Source organism: Quercus robur, chromosome 6 (assembly GCF_932294415.1).
Source record: "Quercus robur chromosome 6, dhQueRobu3.1, whole genome shotgun sequence".
Lineage (NCBI taxonomy): Eukaryota > Viridiplantae > Streptophyta > Magnoliopsida > Fagales > Fagaceae > Quercus > Quercus robur.
In genome coordinates this window covers 40469806-40488515 of record NC_065539.1, presented here as the reverse complement: position 1 = coordinate 40488515, position 18710 = coordinate 40469806, and the positions used below count along the sequence as shown (strand labels likewise).

Genomic DNA, 18710 nt, shown 5'->3' with positions numbered 1-18710 from the left:
CTAACTAGGTATGGCCAAAAAGTTGACTTTATGATCCAACTATCGGATCAAGTTGAATCTTGGACCATCTCATAGAATGTATTTTTCCCTTTAAAATGATAGTTTACGGGCCAAAATTGGAGGTAAAACGGGTAAGATATCATCAAAATATCAAAAACTCTAATTAAATCTTCACTTTTTTTTTAAAGGAAAAATATGTTGTTTTTTGCCCAACTTTGCGCTATAAACTGTACTGATTGGGCAAGAACTAGAGTGATCCAGTTGAACTAACTTGAAGAATGAGGTGTTGAATACCTCTTATAAAAAAGTCTTGATGATATTTGCCTTGGATTGGAAGATACAAATTTTTCAAAGAAAAACGTTATAGGATTTTTCAGCATTGCGTCATTTGCTTCCAAATGCCATATCTCGATGACCGTAGCTCCAAATTTGGAAAGGAAAGGACTATTGGAACTACACATCCAGAGCTTTCCAAGCATATATAGTTTGAAGAAACGAAACTCGGAAAGGCCTCCAAACAGCTGCACAAAGATCAAACCAGAAATCGATAAAAAGACAAAATAATCCGAGGAGGTGGCAAAAAATAGGGGGCTAGGTGTAGTATATCAAATTAAATATATCACGAATAAAGCATTAAAATAATAAATTCAACAGAAATAACAGAAGACAACAATATGGTGATCCACGAAAACCGATGAACTTGTGGTTTCACAGTAAAAAAACTTGGAGATGATTTATCCTAAATAGTAGCAACATATCCATTAATAAAATCAAAATTTGTACAATAATCTTAACCCTAAATCTATTGTTATCATGTAGCACATACTGGTCGTGATCGCACATAACTCCAAATCTACAATACTTTCTATTATGGACTGTTGCACATAAACTACCATGTTTATGACTCCGAGATTTTCGCTTAAAGATTATTTGGCAACTATGGTTAACTGACTACACATAAACTTCCCTATTTGTGACTCCAAGAAATCCACTTGAAGGTTTAGATCAACAAATGTTGTAGATTGGATTGCTTTATGTTTTCATACAGATCTACACTATGGTAATAGCAATACTATGTTCATTTTTCTCTATATGATATTGAACTCTCATGGGTTGAATAGATGGAGGCTTATATCTACTTTGAATGTCTCTAGTATAGTGAGATTGAGTGAAATTTGGTTATACAAAACCTAGCTGCACAAATAGTGATTTCTCTATCTGAAAAGTCTCTGTAGGGACGGCTTATGATGCCCTTTAATTAAATAGTGCAACAAACAAATCACAAATTGGGCTTAAAACGAGCAAGTTACGAGCTTTTTTGCATTTTAGATTTTTGCTAATTCGTGAATCTCGATCAGTTGAGAGGAATTGAGCCTACAGTTGAAGTTCCATAAACTTCATTTTTCTTGCATTACATGAATTTTTCTTGATTTGAATTTGGGTGTTTATCTGAGATTATAAAATACACCTTTAACATGCTCAAAACTCGTCAAAAACATTATAAAATGATTATATTTGATCACAATTTTCCAACCTAAAAATATGGACTCTACTCAAAGGATGAATAGAAAAGTGAGGATTAACTATGTTGAAAGGCATCTTAATTTTTATGCTTAAGGATAGAATTGAGTTTTACAGAAATTTGAAAGGCACTTTATTTGTCTTATTAATTCTGAAACACAGCTCTCTAAAGTGATAAATAATTGATTATGTTAAAAAAAAAAAAAATCATGTGGATCCGGTCATTCTCTAAGCTATGTATTGAGTTCATTCAACATAAAGTTGTAGAAAATCAGAAATCCCATAAAGAAAGCTAACAAACCCCCCCCCCCCCCCAAAAAAAAAAAAAGCTCTTGCAAGCTGGGCTCTTAAGTATAGATTTTGGGACATTTTTTATTTCATATTTGGGCATTTTGCCTTCCTTGAAGTGATGTGGAATAGACAACATAGGCCTTCTTGGAGTAATGAAGGCGTCACAAATCAAAATGCAAGATTAAGGGGGTGTCAGTAGAAGTCATCAGGGCGATGATGTTGGAATTGCTAGAAAATTGGAAAGTTGAAGAGAAACGGCATTCTGATCAAGACTTGAGGTTTTGCCTCTATGGTCGCTCTAATTTTGGCGAATTCTTTCGTTAAGGTCCTAAAAATAGTGATTTTTCCATTTTGGTAATATTTGTTTTCCTTAATAACTTTTAATTTAAAAGTTTGAATAAGGTCTTTTTTTTTTTCTTTTTTGCGATGTCTCTTAGAGGCAGTAATTTCAATTTCTACAATTATCTCAAATTTTCTTTCTTACTATTTAAATGCATTATACCCTTCATGACAATTCAGTTTTTAGATTAATAAAATTTCAAACTCTATATATTGTTTCTCTATAGTGGATTCCAAAACCTTATTACTTTGTGGATTCAATAGACCTCCTATGAATTCGAACTTTTCATTTAGAAGCAAACGTGTTTAGTTCTTTTTCCACTTAGAAAGTAACGCATTTGTTTTCTTTTAACTTTCGCGACATCATGAATTTTTTTTTTTTTTTTTTTTGAGGATCCTAATTAGTTTCCTTTGTTGTAATTATAAGTTGATATCAATAAAATTTTCTATTATTAAAAGAAACTGTGGTTCCAATCATTCGGTGAATATTAAAAGTATTAACGTAATTAATAGAGATTAAGAGTGCATTTAGCTTTTCTTTATTTGTTAAAAAAAAAAAATTTGTTTGTTTCAATTTTTTTTGTTATAAATAATCTCATTTAAAATTTTTTTTTTTCAAAATCCAAATTTCAAAATTTTTAGTTTTCTGTCATATAGTTAACATAAAAATTATTAAAGATTATATTTTTGATTAATATTATAAATAAGTTATTGAAAATAATTACTACCAAACAGATGGTAAAATTGCTAAAAAATAAAAATATTAAAAAATTATTAAAAAAATTCTAAACCGGTGTTTATCCAAAACTTTTCCCATCAAATTATTCTTCTCTTTTTAGCCAGGAATGACATTTACCCATTATGAATAGCGGTTGGAAGAAAAAGAGAAGGCAAAAAACATTAAAAAAAATAAAAAAAAATAAGAGGCCTGGTTAATGTATCCTTAAGGCACATTAATCATTTATTTTGAAATAAAAAAATTATAAATAATTAAAAACTGTTAAAACAATAATTTTTTTATATAAAATATTTTTTAAAATGAATTATTAATATATATCAAAAGTATTTGTTAAAAAAAAAAAAAAAAAAAAAAGGGGAAAGGTAAAGTGAAGATAGGATGTAATGATATTAGTGTACGGGTTCAGACTATTTTTACAAAGAGCGTGCCACATGCACAAATATCTATCATTATTAATTACAACACTGCTCTGCTCAGCTCAGTAGTTGGTGACAGACAACATTGTCAAACTGCTATATAAAATATTTGTGTTGTGTCACGTGTGTCGATAAAAATATAAAAACGTGCAACATGAAAGATGGGTAATTCAGTACAGTCAAACTGCCATAAAAAATGGGTTCTGGTTTTTTTATTTTACTTTATCGTAATTTACATTAAAAAAAAAAGAAAAAAAGAAGAAAGAAAAGGAATCCCAAGAATCACGTGCTACATGGGTACGCGAGCTTTTACCTTTTAGGTCATTACTCGCCCAGTTACACCTGATCTGAAACATCATTTATTATGTGTTATCTCTTCTGTATGATTGTATCTAAAAGGAAATTACTGGATAAGTTGTAAAAGCAAAACATGACAAAACGTTGCTTAATAACTTAAAGTTTTTTTTTTTAAGGGTCCGGTTAATATGTGCTCTTAAGATATATATTAATAAATTTATTTTTTAAAAAATTTTATTAGGAATTGAAAAAATTATTAAAATTTTTTCAATTTTCGATAAAATTTTTCCAAAATTGACACACATTAGTAAAATCATTTTTTTAATGATCATCACATAGTTTAATTCATTGCTAAAGCTATCACACCCCATCAAATATTTTTTTAGCCTAATAATACTAGAGATACATAAAATAACACAATTTGTACTATAATTTGTCCACTTAAAGAATTGTGAGTCGTAAACGTGCGATGGTAGATTTATGTAGAGATGTATATCTATCACTTACAACTTGTCATATTGACGAATTGTGGTACAAATTGTCTTATTTTATATGTTCATAGCGTTAAGTAACTTAATGTACCATGCAATATGGATAGCATTGATTAGATAAGCGCTTTGTTTGGTTGCAAGTGAGGGAAGAGAAAGAGAAAAACAATGAGTAAGGCTATGTTTGGATTGGAAGGATTAAGAGGGAAAAGAAAAGAAGAAAGGGGGAAAGTAGCTCTTTCCTTGGTTTGGTTGGAAGAGGGAAGAGGAGAGGGGCTGATTTGGAGTAAAATCTGTTCAGTGGAATCCAACATTTTTCTATCATCCCAAATTGGGTGGAAAGAGGAGGAAAGGGAGAAAGATATGGCATAATTTTTTCTTTTTATATCTTAAAATTTCTAAAATGCCCCTCTTAAGTTATGTTACTATTTAATTTTTCAAGGGACATGAATATAAAAATACACATTTTCCTATCCCCTCTTTTTGTAAACCAAACAAAAATCTTCATCATTTCTTACTTCCTTTCCATCCAATATCCAAACACCTCAAAGGAAAATATTTTCTTTTCTCTTTCCCATCTTTTCTTCTTTTCCTTTCTCTTCCCTTCCCTCAACTTCAACCAAACGTAGCGTAAAGCAAAAGAAGGGAAGAGAAAAGGAAAAAAAAAAATCGTTTCTCTTCAATTTCCACTCATTTTGGACTGATTGCCAAAAATCAGGTCAAAGGAAATTGTTTCTATGCATTTCTTTTCTCTCTAATTAGCAACCTAATAGAGGAAATTACATCTCCTCCCTTATTTTGTCTTCTTTCCCCTCTAAACATAGTGAAAATGACAAAATTCCAGGATCTCATAATAATGAAAAAAATTAATGCTATAGTTACAAATTATTTTACAACATTTTTGCAAACTATTATTGTGGTCATCTTGACCTATCACTAACACCACTTACCAATAACTATTCACCACATCAACAGTTTGTAAAAAATGTTGTAAAATAATTTATAGTTCTAACATTTCTAATGAAGAATATTTGTTAATGTTAATTTATTTAATAAATTAGTTAAGTTTATATTTATGAACATTTGAGATTAGATTATGTAAATTTGTAAATAAATTCATAAAATATCAATTATTTAATAATTTATCGACAATATAAATAGCCTATTTTTAGTGCAATTATACATAATTTTCAACTATACAAGGTTTAATTTGTGAATCTAATTTTTATAAGTTCAAAAAAAATCATTTTTTCTAATTAACTAAAATGATACAATTTCAATTTTAATTCAAATATAAATTATTATCATAGATTTGTGAATGAGTAAAAATATTTAGTCGTAGTGATTATTGTGTATTATATATAAAAATAGTAATAAATTAATCAAATACCTCATGAACAAGCCAAAGCTTGTTCGACAAGAAAATATGCCAAATTTGTACATACAATCTAATTTAGTAACAAGTTCAAGTTTCGCTCATGTTTGAAATAAATTTAAATAAACAATCATGAACTTGTAATATACATTATTTGACTTCGCTCATTTGCAACCCCAAAAAATGAGACATGAAGAATAAACTTTTTCATATCATGCTTTTAGTATTTTTAGTATTCGGAACAATAGAAAAATGCAAGATAATAATGAAAAAAAAAAAAAAAATCATACTCAACAAGCTCAATAGAATGAAAGATATTTTTCATTATTGTTGGTCCATGAACTTTAACCTATAAGCAGATTTAGTATTTAAAGATTAAAGTAATCAATTCTAGTCCCCAATGTTCAAAACTAAACTCTTTTGGTCCCTCCATCATACTACGTTGATGGATATTTGTTAAAAATTTTTTGTGAATTAGAATATGATTGGTAAACTTCAACAACGTAATTAATTAATAGATTTTTTAATTACTTTTTTTTTTGGGTGGTTGGTGATACACTATTTTATAATTTTTATGTGGTAAAATTTGTATTATCTATAGTTTCATTCATGAGGCAAATAGCGCAAAATCATTTAAAAAAAAATTATTATCATAAAATTTGGGCCTTTCTATAATGGAAACATGCCGGTAATGTAATATGACTTTCATCTAAATGTACCCCTAATTCTACTTTTATAAAGTACTGATTAAATTATATGAACAATTGTTGATAAAGTCTAAATCAACCTAATATACTCGATGTGAGTCTCAACACCCATCCACATAACAAAAAGTCAATTAATATCTAATCAAATCAAATCTTTGGGGAGTCATAATCTCCCAAACTTAAATTCTTGACTTTCTTGTTAAGGCCCGTATTGTGGGGCAATGTCTGTAAGCCACATTTTTCTTGATAATAATTTTTAAAGAAAATTGCTAAAATTATTATCAATTTTATTATAAGTGCTTATAAATTGAGTGATAATGAATGTAATTAGTGCAATATAAATAATATAATATATAAATTTCTAAATTATATATATTATGTTTTATGTTTAAAGTTGACATATTAATTTAATTATAAGTTTCATAGTAATAAAATTTGTAACAGCTATAGTTTCAGTCTTTTTTTTTTATCCTATGATTTCTAGGCAACATTTTTACTGGCATTTTTTTTGGGGTTGCAAATTAAGACACTACTTTAATAGCAAAAGATTTTTTTTTTTTTTTTGTGTGGAAATTAATAACAAAAGAAGTTTAAGTACAGCATAGGTAGGGTAGAAAACTCCCGAAGCATTAGGCTTAACATACATGTATGGGATCTGTCAACAATAAGAACACCATGACCTCCAGAGAAAACTCAACTTCCCCAGCTATCCACCATGACCCTGATGATCCTGAAAACATTTCTCTACGGGATAACTCACGCAAAAAGACATACGCAGAGGTGATCCAAGATGCAAATATGCTAGAAGCACGTCATGGCATGGGCAAAGAAGACTATGAAGAGCAACCCAACCAGGAAGAGACCGTGGAGCAGCAGACACAGAATGAAGACATCCAACTTGGAGCTGAAGAGGAACGCACTGATGAAACCTGGGAAATCCAACTCACACCAGAATTGAATAACCAGCTAGCGGACCTGTGGAAAACGAGCGTCATCATCAAGCTTATGGGACGGCCAATAGGATATAGGGCACTCCAAACTAGGTTAGCCGGTATTTGGCGCCCCACAGGTATGACGCATTTAATTGACCTTGGTTATGGATTTTTCATTATGCGCTTTGATATTATTTGCTCTCATAGATGGACCATGGTTTGTGGGAGAAAATTATTTGCATGTGCAGGCTTGGGAAGCGGATTTTCATCCGCAAACTGCCAAAATAACAACAACGGCAGTTTGGATCCGTCTAGAACAACTCTCCATTGAATATTACCATCCAGAATTCCTTAAGCACGTGGGGGAAAAAACTAGGAAAACTGTTGAAAATAGATGCCATCACTAGCGCAGCCATTCGAGGAAGATTCGCTAGTGTGTGTCCAAATAAATACCGCCAACCCGCTACCCAAACGTGTGAAGATAGGTTCGTTTTGGCAGGACATTGTCTATGAGAACTTCCCCATGCTTTGCTACAAATGTGGTCGGATAGGACACAGAGAAATGCATTGCACAGAACACTCACCTGCTCAAACTACCTTGCTGCCTCACGAGATAGACAAACACAACCCAACTGCTTCGCTCCATGAACCAACACACGCGTCAACCACCTGGAAAACGGTTCAGACCCATCGTTCCAGAACACGTGACCGGCCAAACGAGCTCATGCAACGCAGCAACACAAACCTGGCCGAAACTTACCCAATTACCCATCCACGTGGACATGCAGCAACGGATCAAACGCAGGGGCAACGCACCCAATTAAATGAGTCGGTGAAAAGACTTGACTCAAGCCATGCGAGACAGCCACATGTTTTTAACCGCGGAGAGGTGGCATCCAAGGGTCAAAACGAGAAGTACTTGAAGACACGTGAGATGGAGAAGCTTTACATGCAGGAGCAAGGAGTGGCAGGATGCTCACGTCCTCCATGCAATCTGAATGAGGTGGCTGTGAAAGACAGCCACACTCCATGCATGGCCAGCTGTAATGCAGCTCCCACATCTCATCAAGCTTGCACCATGCAACATGGGCAAGATATAACTCCAATCCCTCTAACCGACCCTACCTTGCATGACAAAAATCACACAGATGGCTCCCTCATCGAACCAAGCCTCAACTTCACCGACATCGACGGATCCCGACCTTCGACTCACACCAACAAGCCAAGACACCCCACCACTCTCAAACACACCTCTCATGAATAACCATTCTCCTCCTCTCCAAGTCTATGAGCAGGAGATGGAGAACCTGGAAAAGCTTTGGAGCGATTTGTCCCTAGAACAAACCCTCGAAGGAATAGTGAGCTATGTCCGTATACCGGTTCACCCGCGGACAGCCATGAGCTGGAACCAAGCAACTCAAACTCCGAGCCCGCCTCTGAGGCTCGACCCACCTCCCCACTCCACCACACACTGTAGCCACCGATCCCACATCCGAATCATGAGGTCTAGCCACCCTTATCACACCCAAACAAGGCGGACACAAGCTTCACAGGTCAGGCAGCGGAACAATCCGGGGAGCTCATCCAGTGCAGACTCCTCGGACATACTGCCCGCAGCCATTTTTCGCTTCTTGGATCACGGAGAAATAAATCCCGCTATGTGGGAAGACGAACCCAACCTTTACATAGTCATGTTCTCAAACCGCAGCCTACCATTCGTTGTGTCCAGCACGCACTGGGCCAGGCTCGGCGATGTGGAAGCACTGTATCGCATCATGACCACCACAGCGAGGCATCAAGGTCTCTCTCTGACGACAGTGAGGACTCCCTTGACATGGGAAGTCTAGAATGAGTCCCTGACCCCCTTTGCCACATCCATAAAGATGATTGCATGGACCTGTCAAGGTGCCGGAAATGAGATGTTTCGCACCCATGCACCACCTGAATATCCTGATTATCATTGAGCCCCGCATTGCTGAAGCTAGGGCTCAAGGGGTGATAGACACACTCCTGTACACTCACTCTAGTCGTGTGGACCCGACTGGATTCTTTGGTGGAATCTGGATGCTCTGGAATGAAGGCCCCTCCTTCAATGTCGAAATTATCACCTGTAGTGAACACAACATTCACGCCCTTGTAAAGGTATCTTCTCCATCCCTTTATTTTTTACTTACTGCTGTGTATGCTCCTCCCCATTTCAATAAGCGAAAACCGTTTTGAAATTACTTAGAAAATCTTGCTAGAAATATATCTCTTCCGTGGATACTTCTAGGAGATTTTAATAATATGAGTTTAGAGGATGAAAAACTTGGAGGTCTTCCTATAAATAGAACCCGAATTGCGGTATTTAGAAACTGCTTGGATAAATGTGGACTCATAGACCTAGGTTTTCATGGTCCCCGATTCACGTGGACAAACAAGAGCCCAATTTGGCAATCCACCATAAAGGAGCGGTTAGACAGAGGTTTGGGCAATGCCGATTGGACATTGCTCTTTCCTTCCGCTGAAATACACCATCTCCCTAGGGTCAAGTCTGACCATTGCCCTATATTGTTGAACACCAACCCCTCGGAGCCTAAACTCCCCAAACCCTTCAGATTCGAGCAAATGTGGTTAACTGATCCCACATTCCTATCCCTTGTAGAGGACAGCTGGCAAGCCTCGAAACTTATTCCTACTGCTTCCTCAGCCTTATCTAGGTTCCCCAGGCGCCTGGAAGTGTTAACGGACAACATTCGTTCCTGGAATAAAACCCATTTTGGAAATGTGTTTCATCGAAAAAACCACCTGGTAGTTAGACTTAGAGGTATCCAAATGGCCCTAGCTAGGAAACCCTCGCATATCTGCACTCCCTCGAAAGTCAGCTCACTCAGGAGTATAATCTTGTTCTCCAACAAGGATATTTATATTGGCGTCTCAAATCTCACATCATGTGGTTAAACTATGGAGATGCCAATACTAAATATTTTCACCTCAAAACCGTCCAACGTCGCAGTTACTTACGAGTGATAACTTTAAAGGATGGCACGGGATTATGGCTCACTGGAGAGCAGCTAACCCAACACATTCACAATGCATTCAAAACTTTGTTCAGGCCTCATCATCTTATTGCTGCACCACCCCTGGAAATGAGAGGAAATATTGCCCCAATAGTCCCTTCCGTAATCATGCTCAGTTCCTCACCAGGATTCCCCAACCTGATGAAATTCTCCAGACCCTCCAGGCTCTCCCCCCATTAAAGGCCCCCGGTCCGGATGGCTTTCATGCTCTCTTCTTCCAATCAAATTGGACTAGTTTGGGTCCGAGCATTATTCAAGTTATACAAGAAATTTTTGAGCAGCTCACTATCCCTACTAGTTGGGGGATCACAAACTTGGTCCTTATTCTGAAAATTGCTCATCCGGAGGTGATCACGCAATTTCGTCCTATCAGTCTCTGTAATACTCTCTATAAATTACTTTCTCATATCATTGTTCTTCGACTCAAACCCTTTATGGAAGAAGTCATCAATCCGTGTCAAGCGGGGTTTGTGCCTGGCCGTCGTATGAGTGATAATATTATCATTGTCCAGGAAGTCATTCGGACTCTTATTTCTCGACGGGGTCGGACGGGATACGTTGCTCTTAAACTGAATCTTGAAAAAGCTTATGATCGTCTTGAGTGGTCTTTTATCTGGGAAACCCTTGAATACTTTCAGGTGCCTCCTAGTCTCATTTCTCTCATCATGAATATGATTTCCTCTACGAGATTCCACATTCTTTGGAATGGATCCCCTCTCCCAGAAGTTGTGCCTGACTAAGGCATCCGTCAGGGCAACCCTCTCTCCCCCTATTTGTTTATCCTTTGTTTGGAGAGACTGTCAATTAAGCTTAATGAGGTGGTCCGTGATAAACATATCCACCCAATAAACTTTCGAACTGGGGTCCGTGTCTTGCACCTATTCTTTACTGATGACATCTTCTTGTTTACGAGAGCCACAGCCAGGGATTGTCAAAACCTTAGCAGAATCCTGCTGGACTTCTGTTCGATGTCTGGCCAACTTATGAGTACTACCAAATCTAAAACTTGGTTCTCTCCCCGAACCCCAAGGCGGATAAAAGATCAAGTGGCAAGTATCCTTGGCCTTCCAACCACGGACCACATAGGAACCTATCTTGGAACGCCCATTTTCACCACCCGTCGAACAACTAACTCCTATCAATATCTGGTGGATAATATCCGGAAGAGAATCGAAGGATGGCAAGCTAGGTATCTTTCGATGGCTGGCAAAGCCACCCTCATCAAAGTTTCGGTTTCCTCTATCCCGCTTTATGCCATACAAACCACACTCCTCCCAAAAAAAGTTTGCCACCGCATAGATCAAATGTGTTGTCACTTCTTCTGGGGAGACACCGAACAACACAAGCGGTGTCACACTGTCAACTGGGAGACTGTTACGCTCCCCAAAGAGGCTGGAGGTTTGGGTATGTCCTCTACCCGTCATAGAAACAAAGCTATCCTCATGAACCAGGCCTGGCGCCTCCATTCCAATACCACAGTGCTCTGGGCCAGGGTCCTAAAAGCAAAATATTTTCCTCATGCCACTATGTTTACTAGTCCCCGAACGTCAAGAGGCTCTCACATTTGGACCGCTATCTCTCGTGGGGCAGAGCTTCTTCTTGAAGGCATGAGATGGATGATAGGAGATGGAAGGTCTATACGAGTTTGGCAAGACCATTGGCTTCCTAACGGATCCTTGCGGAACTATATTGAAGGTCCTCTCCTCCCCCAGGAGGACGACCGCTGTGTCAACTTTATTAGGTCAAACCAAGGATGGTCTTTCAACTCTCTAAATATTCCCCTCCCCACCCATATCCACGACCTTATTCAAGGAATTCCAGTGGCCCGTTATGCTAGCCTTACTGACTCTTTTCTTTGGCCCCACAATAAGGGCACGTGTTCCGTCAAATCCGCATCGAAATTCCTTTTTCAGCGCCATCAGGTCCCTTGGAACAAAGCCCTTTGGCAATGGATTTGGGTATCCCCTTGTCCCAAGAAGATCTAAATCTTTCTATGGAAAGCTATGCAGGACCGTCTCCACCAAAACATACCTCTCCTTTGGTCGTTCATATATGGATACCAGCTGTCCTAGATGCCACTCACCTGAAACGACTATACACATTCTCCGGGACTGTCCTTGGGCAAAAGAGGTATGGCTCAAATCCCCAGGAATCCTGCACTTGACTTTCTTCCAGTTGCCTCTTCAAGATTGGCTGAGATATAATGCTACGGTGAATAGGACCTCCTTACCCCACCACCCCCCTTGGCAGGTCTATTTTTCATTCACATGTTGGAAACTTTGGCTAGCAAGAAATGATAGAATATTTACAAACAAATCCCAATCCCAACATAGCCTAATCTACTCCTCGGTTCAAGCGGCGATCGAATTTCATTTCCTCGCCGGCTCCACCAAGCGGCCCTTGAATCGGATTCCTCAGATTATCAATTGGCAAGCCCCCCCCCCCCCTTCCCCTTTCTTAAACTCAATACTGATGGTAGTGCCCTAGATAACCCTGGAATGGCCGGAGCAAGGGGTGTTCTTCGAGATCACCAAGGCCAATGGATTGCAGGATTCTCAATGCATGTGGGCCTCGCAACAAACAATTTGGCTGAGCTGGAGGCAGTTAAACAAGGGCTAGCAATGGCATGGAATATGGGAGTAAAGCGCCTTCAACTAGAATTAGATTCCAAAGTCGTCCTAAACTGGCTAACTATTTCAAATTTAAATTATCCCACTAACATGATGCCCTTGATCTGTGATTGCAGGAACCTCTTAGAGCAGGAATGGGAAGTGCACATGCAACACGTGTACCGTGAGGCAAATGACTGTGCGGATGCTCTAGCAAAGCGGGGGACCCATCTCCGAGACAGGATGACTATGTATAGGGAATGTCCCACTTTTGTTTATGTATTATATGTGAGGGACTTAACTGGCCTGGGGGAAACTCAGCTTTGTAACCCCAGCACAGTTGTAGGTGTTGTATGAACATGGTCTTTTAAATAATACCTCCCGCTTTTCACCCCAAAAAAAAAAATAAATAAATAAAAATACATGTATGGGATCTCAGTAAAGTATAAAAGCTTCATTTATTTCACACCGCCTTTGCCAAAAAGTCTGCACCAAAATTTTCTTTCCTTTTTCTTTGCTTGACTTCAAGAGAGTGGAATTTGTTGAGAAGGTACCTGCAATCAAGTATCAAGACACTCAAAGGGTGGGATTAAAAAGATTCATTCCCAAATTGTTTCAGCTAGCTAGGTTCACAACTATCATGGCATCCAAGTATCCAACTCCACAAGAAAGTATACGATGTTTCAGGAACTCCACCTCAGCATCTAGTTGGTGTTTCTAAAACCAATAAAAAATTGACATCTGTCCTAAAAAAAAAAAAATCAGCCTACTGAACCATTTAAATTAAAAAGACGAAATTGACCCTAAAAAATTCAAAGAACCGCCCTCTGTTGTTTTTCCACTTTTTGCAAAAGCAAAATGTTCATCTCTCTCTCTCTCTCTCTCTCCCCGTTTTTCTCTCCACCACCACAGCACACCAGCACCTCCGTGACTCCATCTTTTCTCTCTCAACTCCAAACCGAAAACCACTTTACTTTTCCTCTTTTCAAAATCAAATCTCAATGTCTCTCTCCCCAGTCCACACGCCACCATAGCCTTTATTCTCTCTCAACCCCAAATCCCAACAGCCAATGCCCAGCGGTAGCGTCTCCGTTGGCATAACACCGCCGACATCACAAGTTCTGAAGAAACCGGCCTTTATCTCATCAGAAGATCCCCAAAATCTTCTCTTTCTAGCGGAACCACCCTAAACCGAAAACTTAACACTACTTCCAACACCCGACATTCACAAGAATTTTTTTTTTTCCTGCATTTTTCACATTTTTTTTTATGCTTTTTTCTTCCCAAAATTACAGATGTTTAAAAGAAACAAAAGAAAACCAAAGGAATTTTTGTGTAGAAAGGAAATTTGTACCTGTTTGATAAAATGTCTCAATGAAGATGGATGCACTCCTTTGTTCTTAAACTATTATCAATCAATAGAATATACAATATACAGTAAATGTTTAATCTTCTTTTTGTTAATGTTCTTTTGGATCAGATTAAAGTTGGTTTTTTTTTTTTTTCTTCACTTTTTTGTTATAGTCTCATATGTAGAAATATAAATCTTCTTTCTTTGTTTGACAAATAGCTTGCTGCCGTTATTTTGCTGATACATTTATTGAAATCTTGGTCTTGAACAACTTCATTTTTGTGTGTGAAGGTTGTTGACCGCAGTATATTTGGTTTCCCCAATTCTAAACTTTGTTTTTTCCGCTGTTGAGTTTACCGATGATAACATACACATTGCAGTATATTTGGGCTCATATTAATAAGTAAAGAAAATTTGGCATACACCAACCGAATGCTGAGTTGAGTTTTTATGATGTTGGATTTGGCACCATATGGATGCTGGGTTGAGTTTTTATCAGGCTGCTACTCCTTTTTAGTTTACATTTATACAAATATAATTGTTTATGTTGTTCTCATGTCATAGGCTTGATCAGGTGATAAGTATTGGATTGAAAGTTATATATTAGTTTCAAGTGTTGCCACGTTGACGGTTCTATGAATGGACTGCATTGGATCCCTACTTCTCTTCTGCTAGCTTGTATTGCAACTAAATAATAATATTATGTTTAAGACTTTTCTTTTTATGCTAATATAGTGTTTAAGATTTTTTTGGTTGGTAACCAGTGCCACTAGTAAGAGGGTGTGTGTGTTTGAGTAATGCTTCGATAGAAGACATCTTGCTTAATTTGGTGACTGATGCCCAAATCTGGGGGGTGCATCTTTGTATAACGTCCAATTTTGACATTGCAATAATGGAAGGCATCTTTGTTTGTAAGTATGACACTTTGCTAGCATTTTTTTTTTAATAATATAAATAATCTTTTTTTAGGTTCAAAGATGAACTTTGAAGAAATGTAATACCTTGTTAAAGCATTCACAATAGAGATGGTAAAACCATGCAAAAGCTATTTTAGCACCCAAACCATGAAAATCATGCTTCATCAAAAGTATTATGTTTAAAAATTTATAACATTCAACTACAGTGAACTATTATTATTGCTACTCAATAAAAGAGGATAAGCTAAAGGCTATGAGATGTGAATGGAATGGGATATAGTTGATATCACAATTTGCCATAAAAATATTTGTTAACCTTGGATTATTTTAAATAACTCAAAGGCATGGTTGATATCAATAAGAAGAACTAAGAATAGAAAGAGTTCTCTTCCTATTTTCTCTCCGCTCTATAAAAGTGCTTTGTGAATGTGAGTCTCTTTTATTGTGAGTGGTGTGTGAGTGTTTGGAAGTTTGAGCATGTGAATGTCTGAAAGAAAATGGAATAGAAAGAGAAACTGATCTCAAGGTTAGAGAGAGAGAGAGAGAGAGAGAGAGAGAGAGAGAGAGAGAGAGAGATTAATTAGATAATTTTAAATAGTTTTGGATTGCTTTTAATTTTTCAAGGGTTTTTGTCATTGTGAATCAAATAAAAAGATGTGAGAACTTGGTTGATGATTAATTGTGTAGTAGAAATAATCCTCCAATCTTTAGCTTATAAGTTTGATTATATCATCGTGGCAATTGAGTAGTCAAAAGGTTTGGAGTATTGAACATGGACAAAGTTTTTGGAATTTCTACAATTCCTTGAAGAAAGACTCAACGACAACAAGAAATAAGAGCCTTTGGACCAAATCTTGCAATCAAAGCTAGTTTAACTTATATGAGAAAGGATGGTGTCTGAAAGTTCAAAAACGTGTACCAATACACTTTTGAACGTTTAGACCCCCAAAAATTAACTTAACCAACACAAGCAATATGTTAAACAACAAGTGTGCGGAAACTTAACATATGCTATAATGTGAAATAGGATAAAAACTATCTAAGCCATAACATAATAAAATCACAGCAGATAATATAAAGGCAGAGATAGAGAGGAAGGAAGATGCAAACACAAAGACAATACGCGATGTGTTATCGAAGAGGAAACCGAAGACCTCGGCGAAAAACCTCTCCGCCGCCCTCCAAGCGGTAATCAATCCACTAGAAAATACAGTTGGGATACAAGGACAGCAATAGACCCTCCAAGCCTAATCTACCCAGTGCACCTAAACCCTCCAAGCTTCTTACTCCAACGAGGTTGCGCTGAACCTTTTTCTTTTCTAGCTTCCCGGATTCCGCTACTAGACCATAGCATCAACCAATGAAGATTGGCTCCTTCCTAACTGCTTCCCAGAACTCCAAACGACTGTCTCACAGAGATGATAATGTTGAGAACTAGGTTTGGTATAATGCCTCTCAAGGTTTTGACAATGGAGAGGAAGAGAGTGAGGGAATTTGATGAGACTCTAAGGTAGGGATTGTGTGTGAAACAATCTTGTTTTTCTTTAGGGTTTCTCTCTCAAAATTCTCTCTGGAAGCTCTCTTTCAATCGTGGGTTAAAGGGGTATTTATACTAGAGTGGAGAGGAATGTGAAACGTCAGGTTTTGGCAAAACAGGGGTGGCTCGCGGCTTGACCTCGCGGCTTGACTAAGTCGCGAGATCCAGTCGCGAGTTAACCGTATGGCCAGTTGTCCTGTTTTGTCCTGTAGTGCTCCAGCTAGCATGACTGTTCATCTTCCAGCTAGCATGACTGTTCATCTTCCAGCATGCTTGGCACGTGTGCAGCTTCTGGCGGCTTGCAGCCGCGAGTCCACCCGCGAGTCCCAGCCGCGACACTCTGTTTTCTTGCACACTCTTGAGCAATCTTCACTCTATCTCACTCACTACCCTTACAACAAACCCACCTAAATACAGGGTTACTAAATGCTGAATTACAAGCAAATTTGGCACGGAATAAAGCCAATTAGATGGTTGAATAAATTCAACCTTACAATCTCCCCCTTTGGCTATTCCGTGACAAAACCCTAAAACAGACTCTAGACTTAACATGTGAGTTGGGAACAGTTGAACAAAACTTACTCACACCTAACTCTAGAAGCTGTGAAGCACTTGAATCATATGAACATAAACTCCTGAAACACAACAATACACCATGATCATTGTAAGCAGAAAATTATAAATGCATATGAAACAGGCAATATAAGATCAAGCAAAGATGGAGTTAATAAACAAATCATGGCTTGATCAACCAAGTGAACACCATAAGGTAGTGGTCACAGTGCTCATTCACACTTGGAATGAACACAAGGACATACAAGTTAACAAGCACAAGGCAAGACACTTGTATGCTCAACACTCAACCAATGCATAGCACACAAGGCATATGCATCTAGGAACAATCCTACAAGGGCACAAGAGTGACAGTACATAAACCAAAATGCAGAACATTTAGATTAAGGTACTGATTTCAACATAGCATAAAGGCTGCACTTAAGCAAGGTACATACCATAAAGCCTACAAACTATGCATAAAACATTAACCCTAAAAGCTTACAAAAGCACATGGGTACAAACCAACAAATACCTGAATAACATCATCAACATATATTAAAGTTTAAACCAAGAGTGTTAAGAGTTAGGAACATCTATACACCAAAACACAGTGTATCAAAACCATAAAAACCATAAGTTTAGCAGATAAGACTAAGAACAAAAGTATGACAAAAGTATGTGTGTACTCCCCCTATCACTTATGCACACTTCCCTTTGAACTTTTCTCCCCCTTACTGAATGCTCTCCCCCTTTTTGTCACGAATAGCTAAAGACTCTCTTCCAACTTTCGTTGAATCTCATCTAGCTGATTCTCCATAGTCTCGAGGTGCATTTGGACATGGTTGTTTGTGGAGTAGAGAAGTGCCACAAGCTCATCAACGCGTTTCTGAATATGCTCAAGTACATTGCCAACTCTGTCAGTATGAGAAGCAGTTTGTGCTTGCGGAATACCAGCCGGTGAAGTTTCAGGAACAGCACGTGATGCAGATGTGGTATGTGCAGGTGTCTCTGAGGCAGGGGCAGATGAAGTAACCGTAGAGATGTGAGCACTTCTTGGTGATTTAGAAGAGTGACTTCTGCTCGCTTGAAGAGTGAACAAGGAAATGGGACGTTGACGAGTCAACATTTTACCATCTGCAGGAGGAATAATGCCTGCACTAAGAATGAGTTTCATGACGAGACTGCAAAATGGAATGATTCCTTGAGCTGTAGATCGACACGCGGTCTTCCTCAAGTTGTAGTAGATGTGAGCACATATATCAATGGGGGCTCCTGTAATGAGGTCACACAGAAATATAGCTCTCCCAAGATTGATGAATGTAGTGTTGGACAGTGGGTAGAGATTGGTGAACATGATCAACTTCAGTGTGGTCAGCTCAGGTGCAAACTTTGCGGTGCTGATGGAAGTTCCTGCACTGGATACCTCATGATCGTGTCCAAGGATTTGTAAAATTTCTCCAACCTCTGGATTTCGTTCATCATAGGGAGTTAAATTCACATTCGGAGGTCTGGTGATGCTGAGAAGATCTGCGATGGAGTCTGGGGTAACACAAAACTCTGTTCCTCTGACCCAGAAA

General features: G+C 37.7%; 1 protein-coding gene across 3 annotated transcripts in view; it reads left to right on the top strand.

Moving 5' to 3' along the window:
- The window catches only part of LOC126688744 (protein SIEVE ELEMENT OCCLUSION B-like), a 100595-nt gene that overhangs the window by 36040 nt on the left and 45845 nt on the right, over positions 1-18710 (top strand). The window lies entirely within an intron of this gene.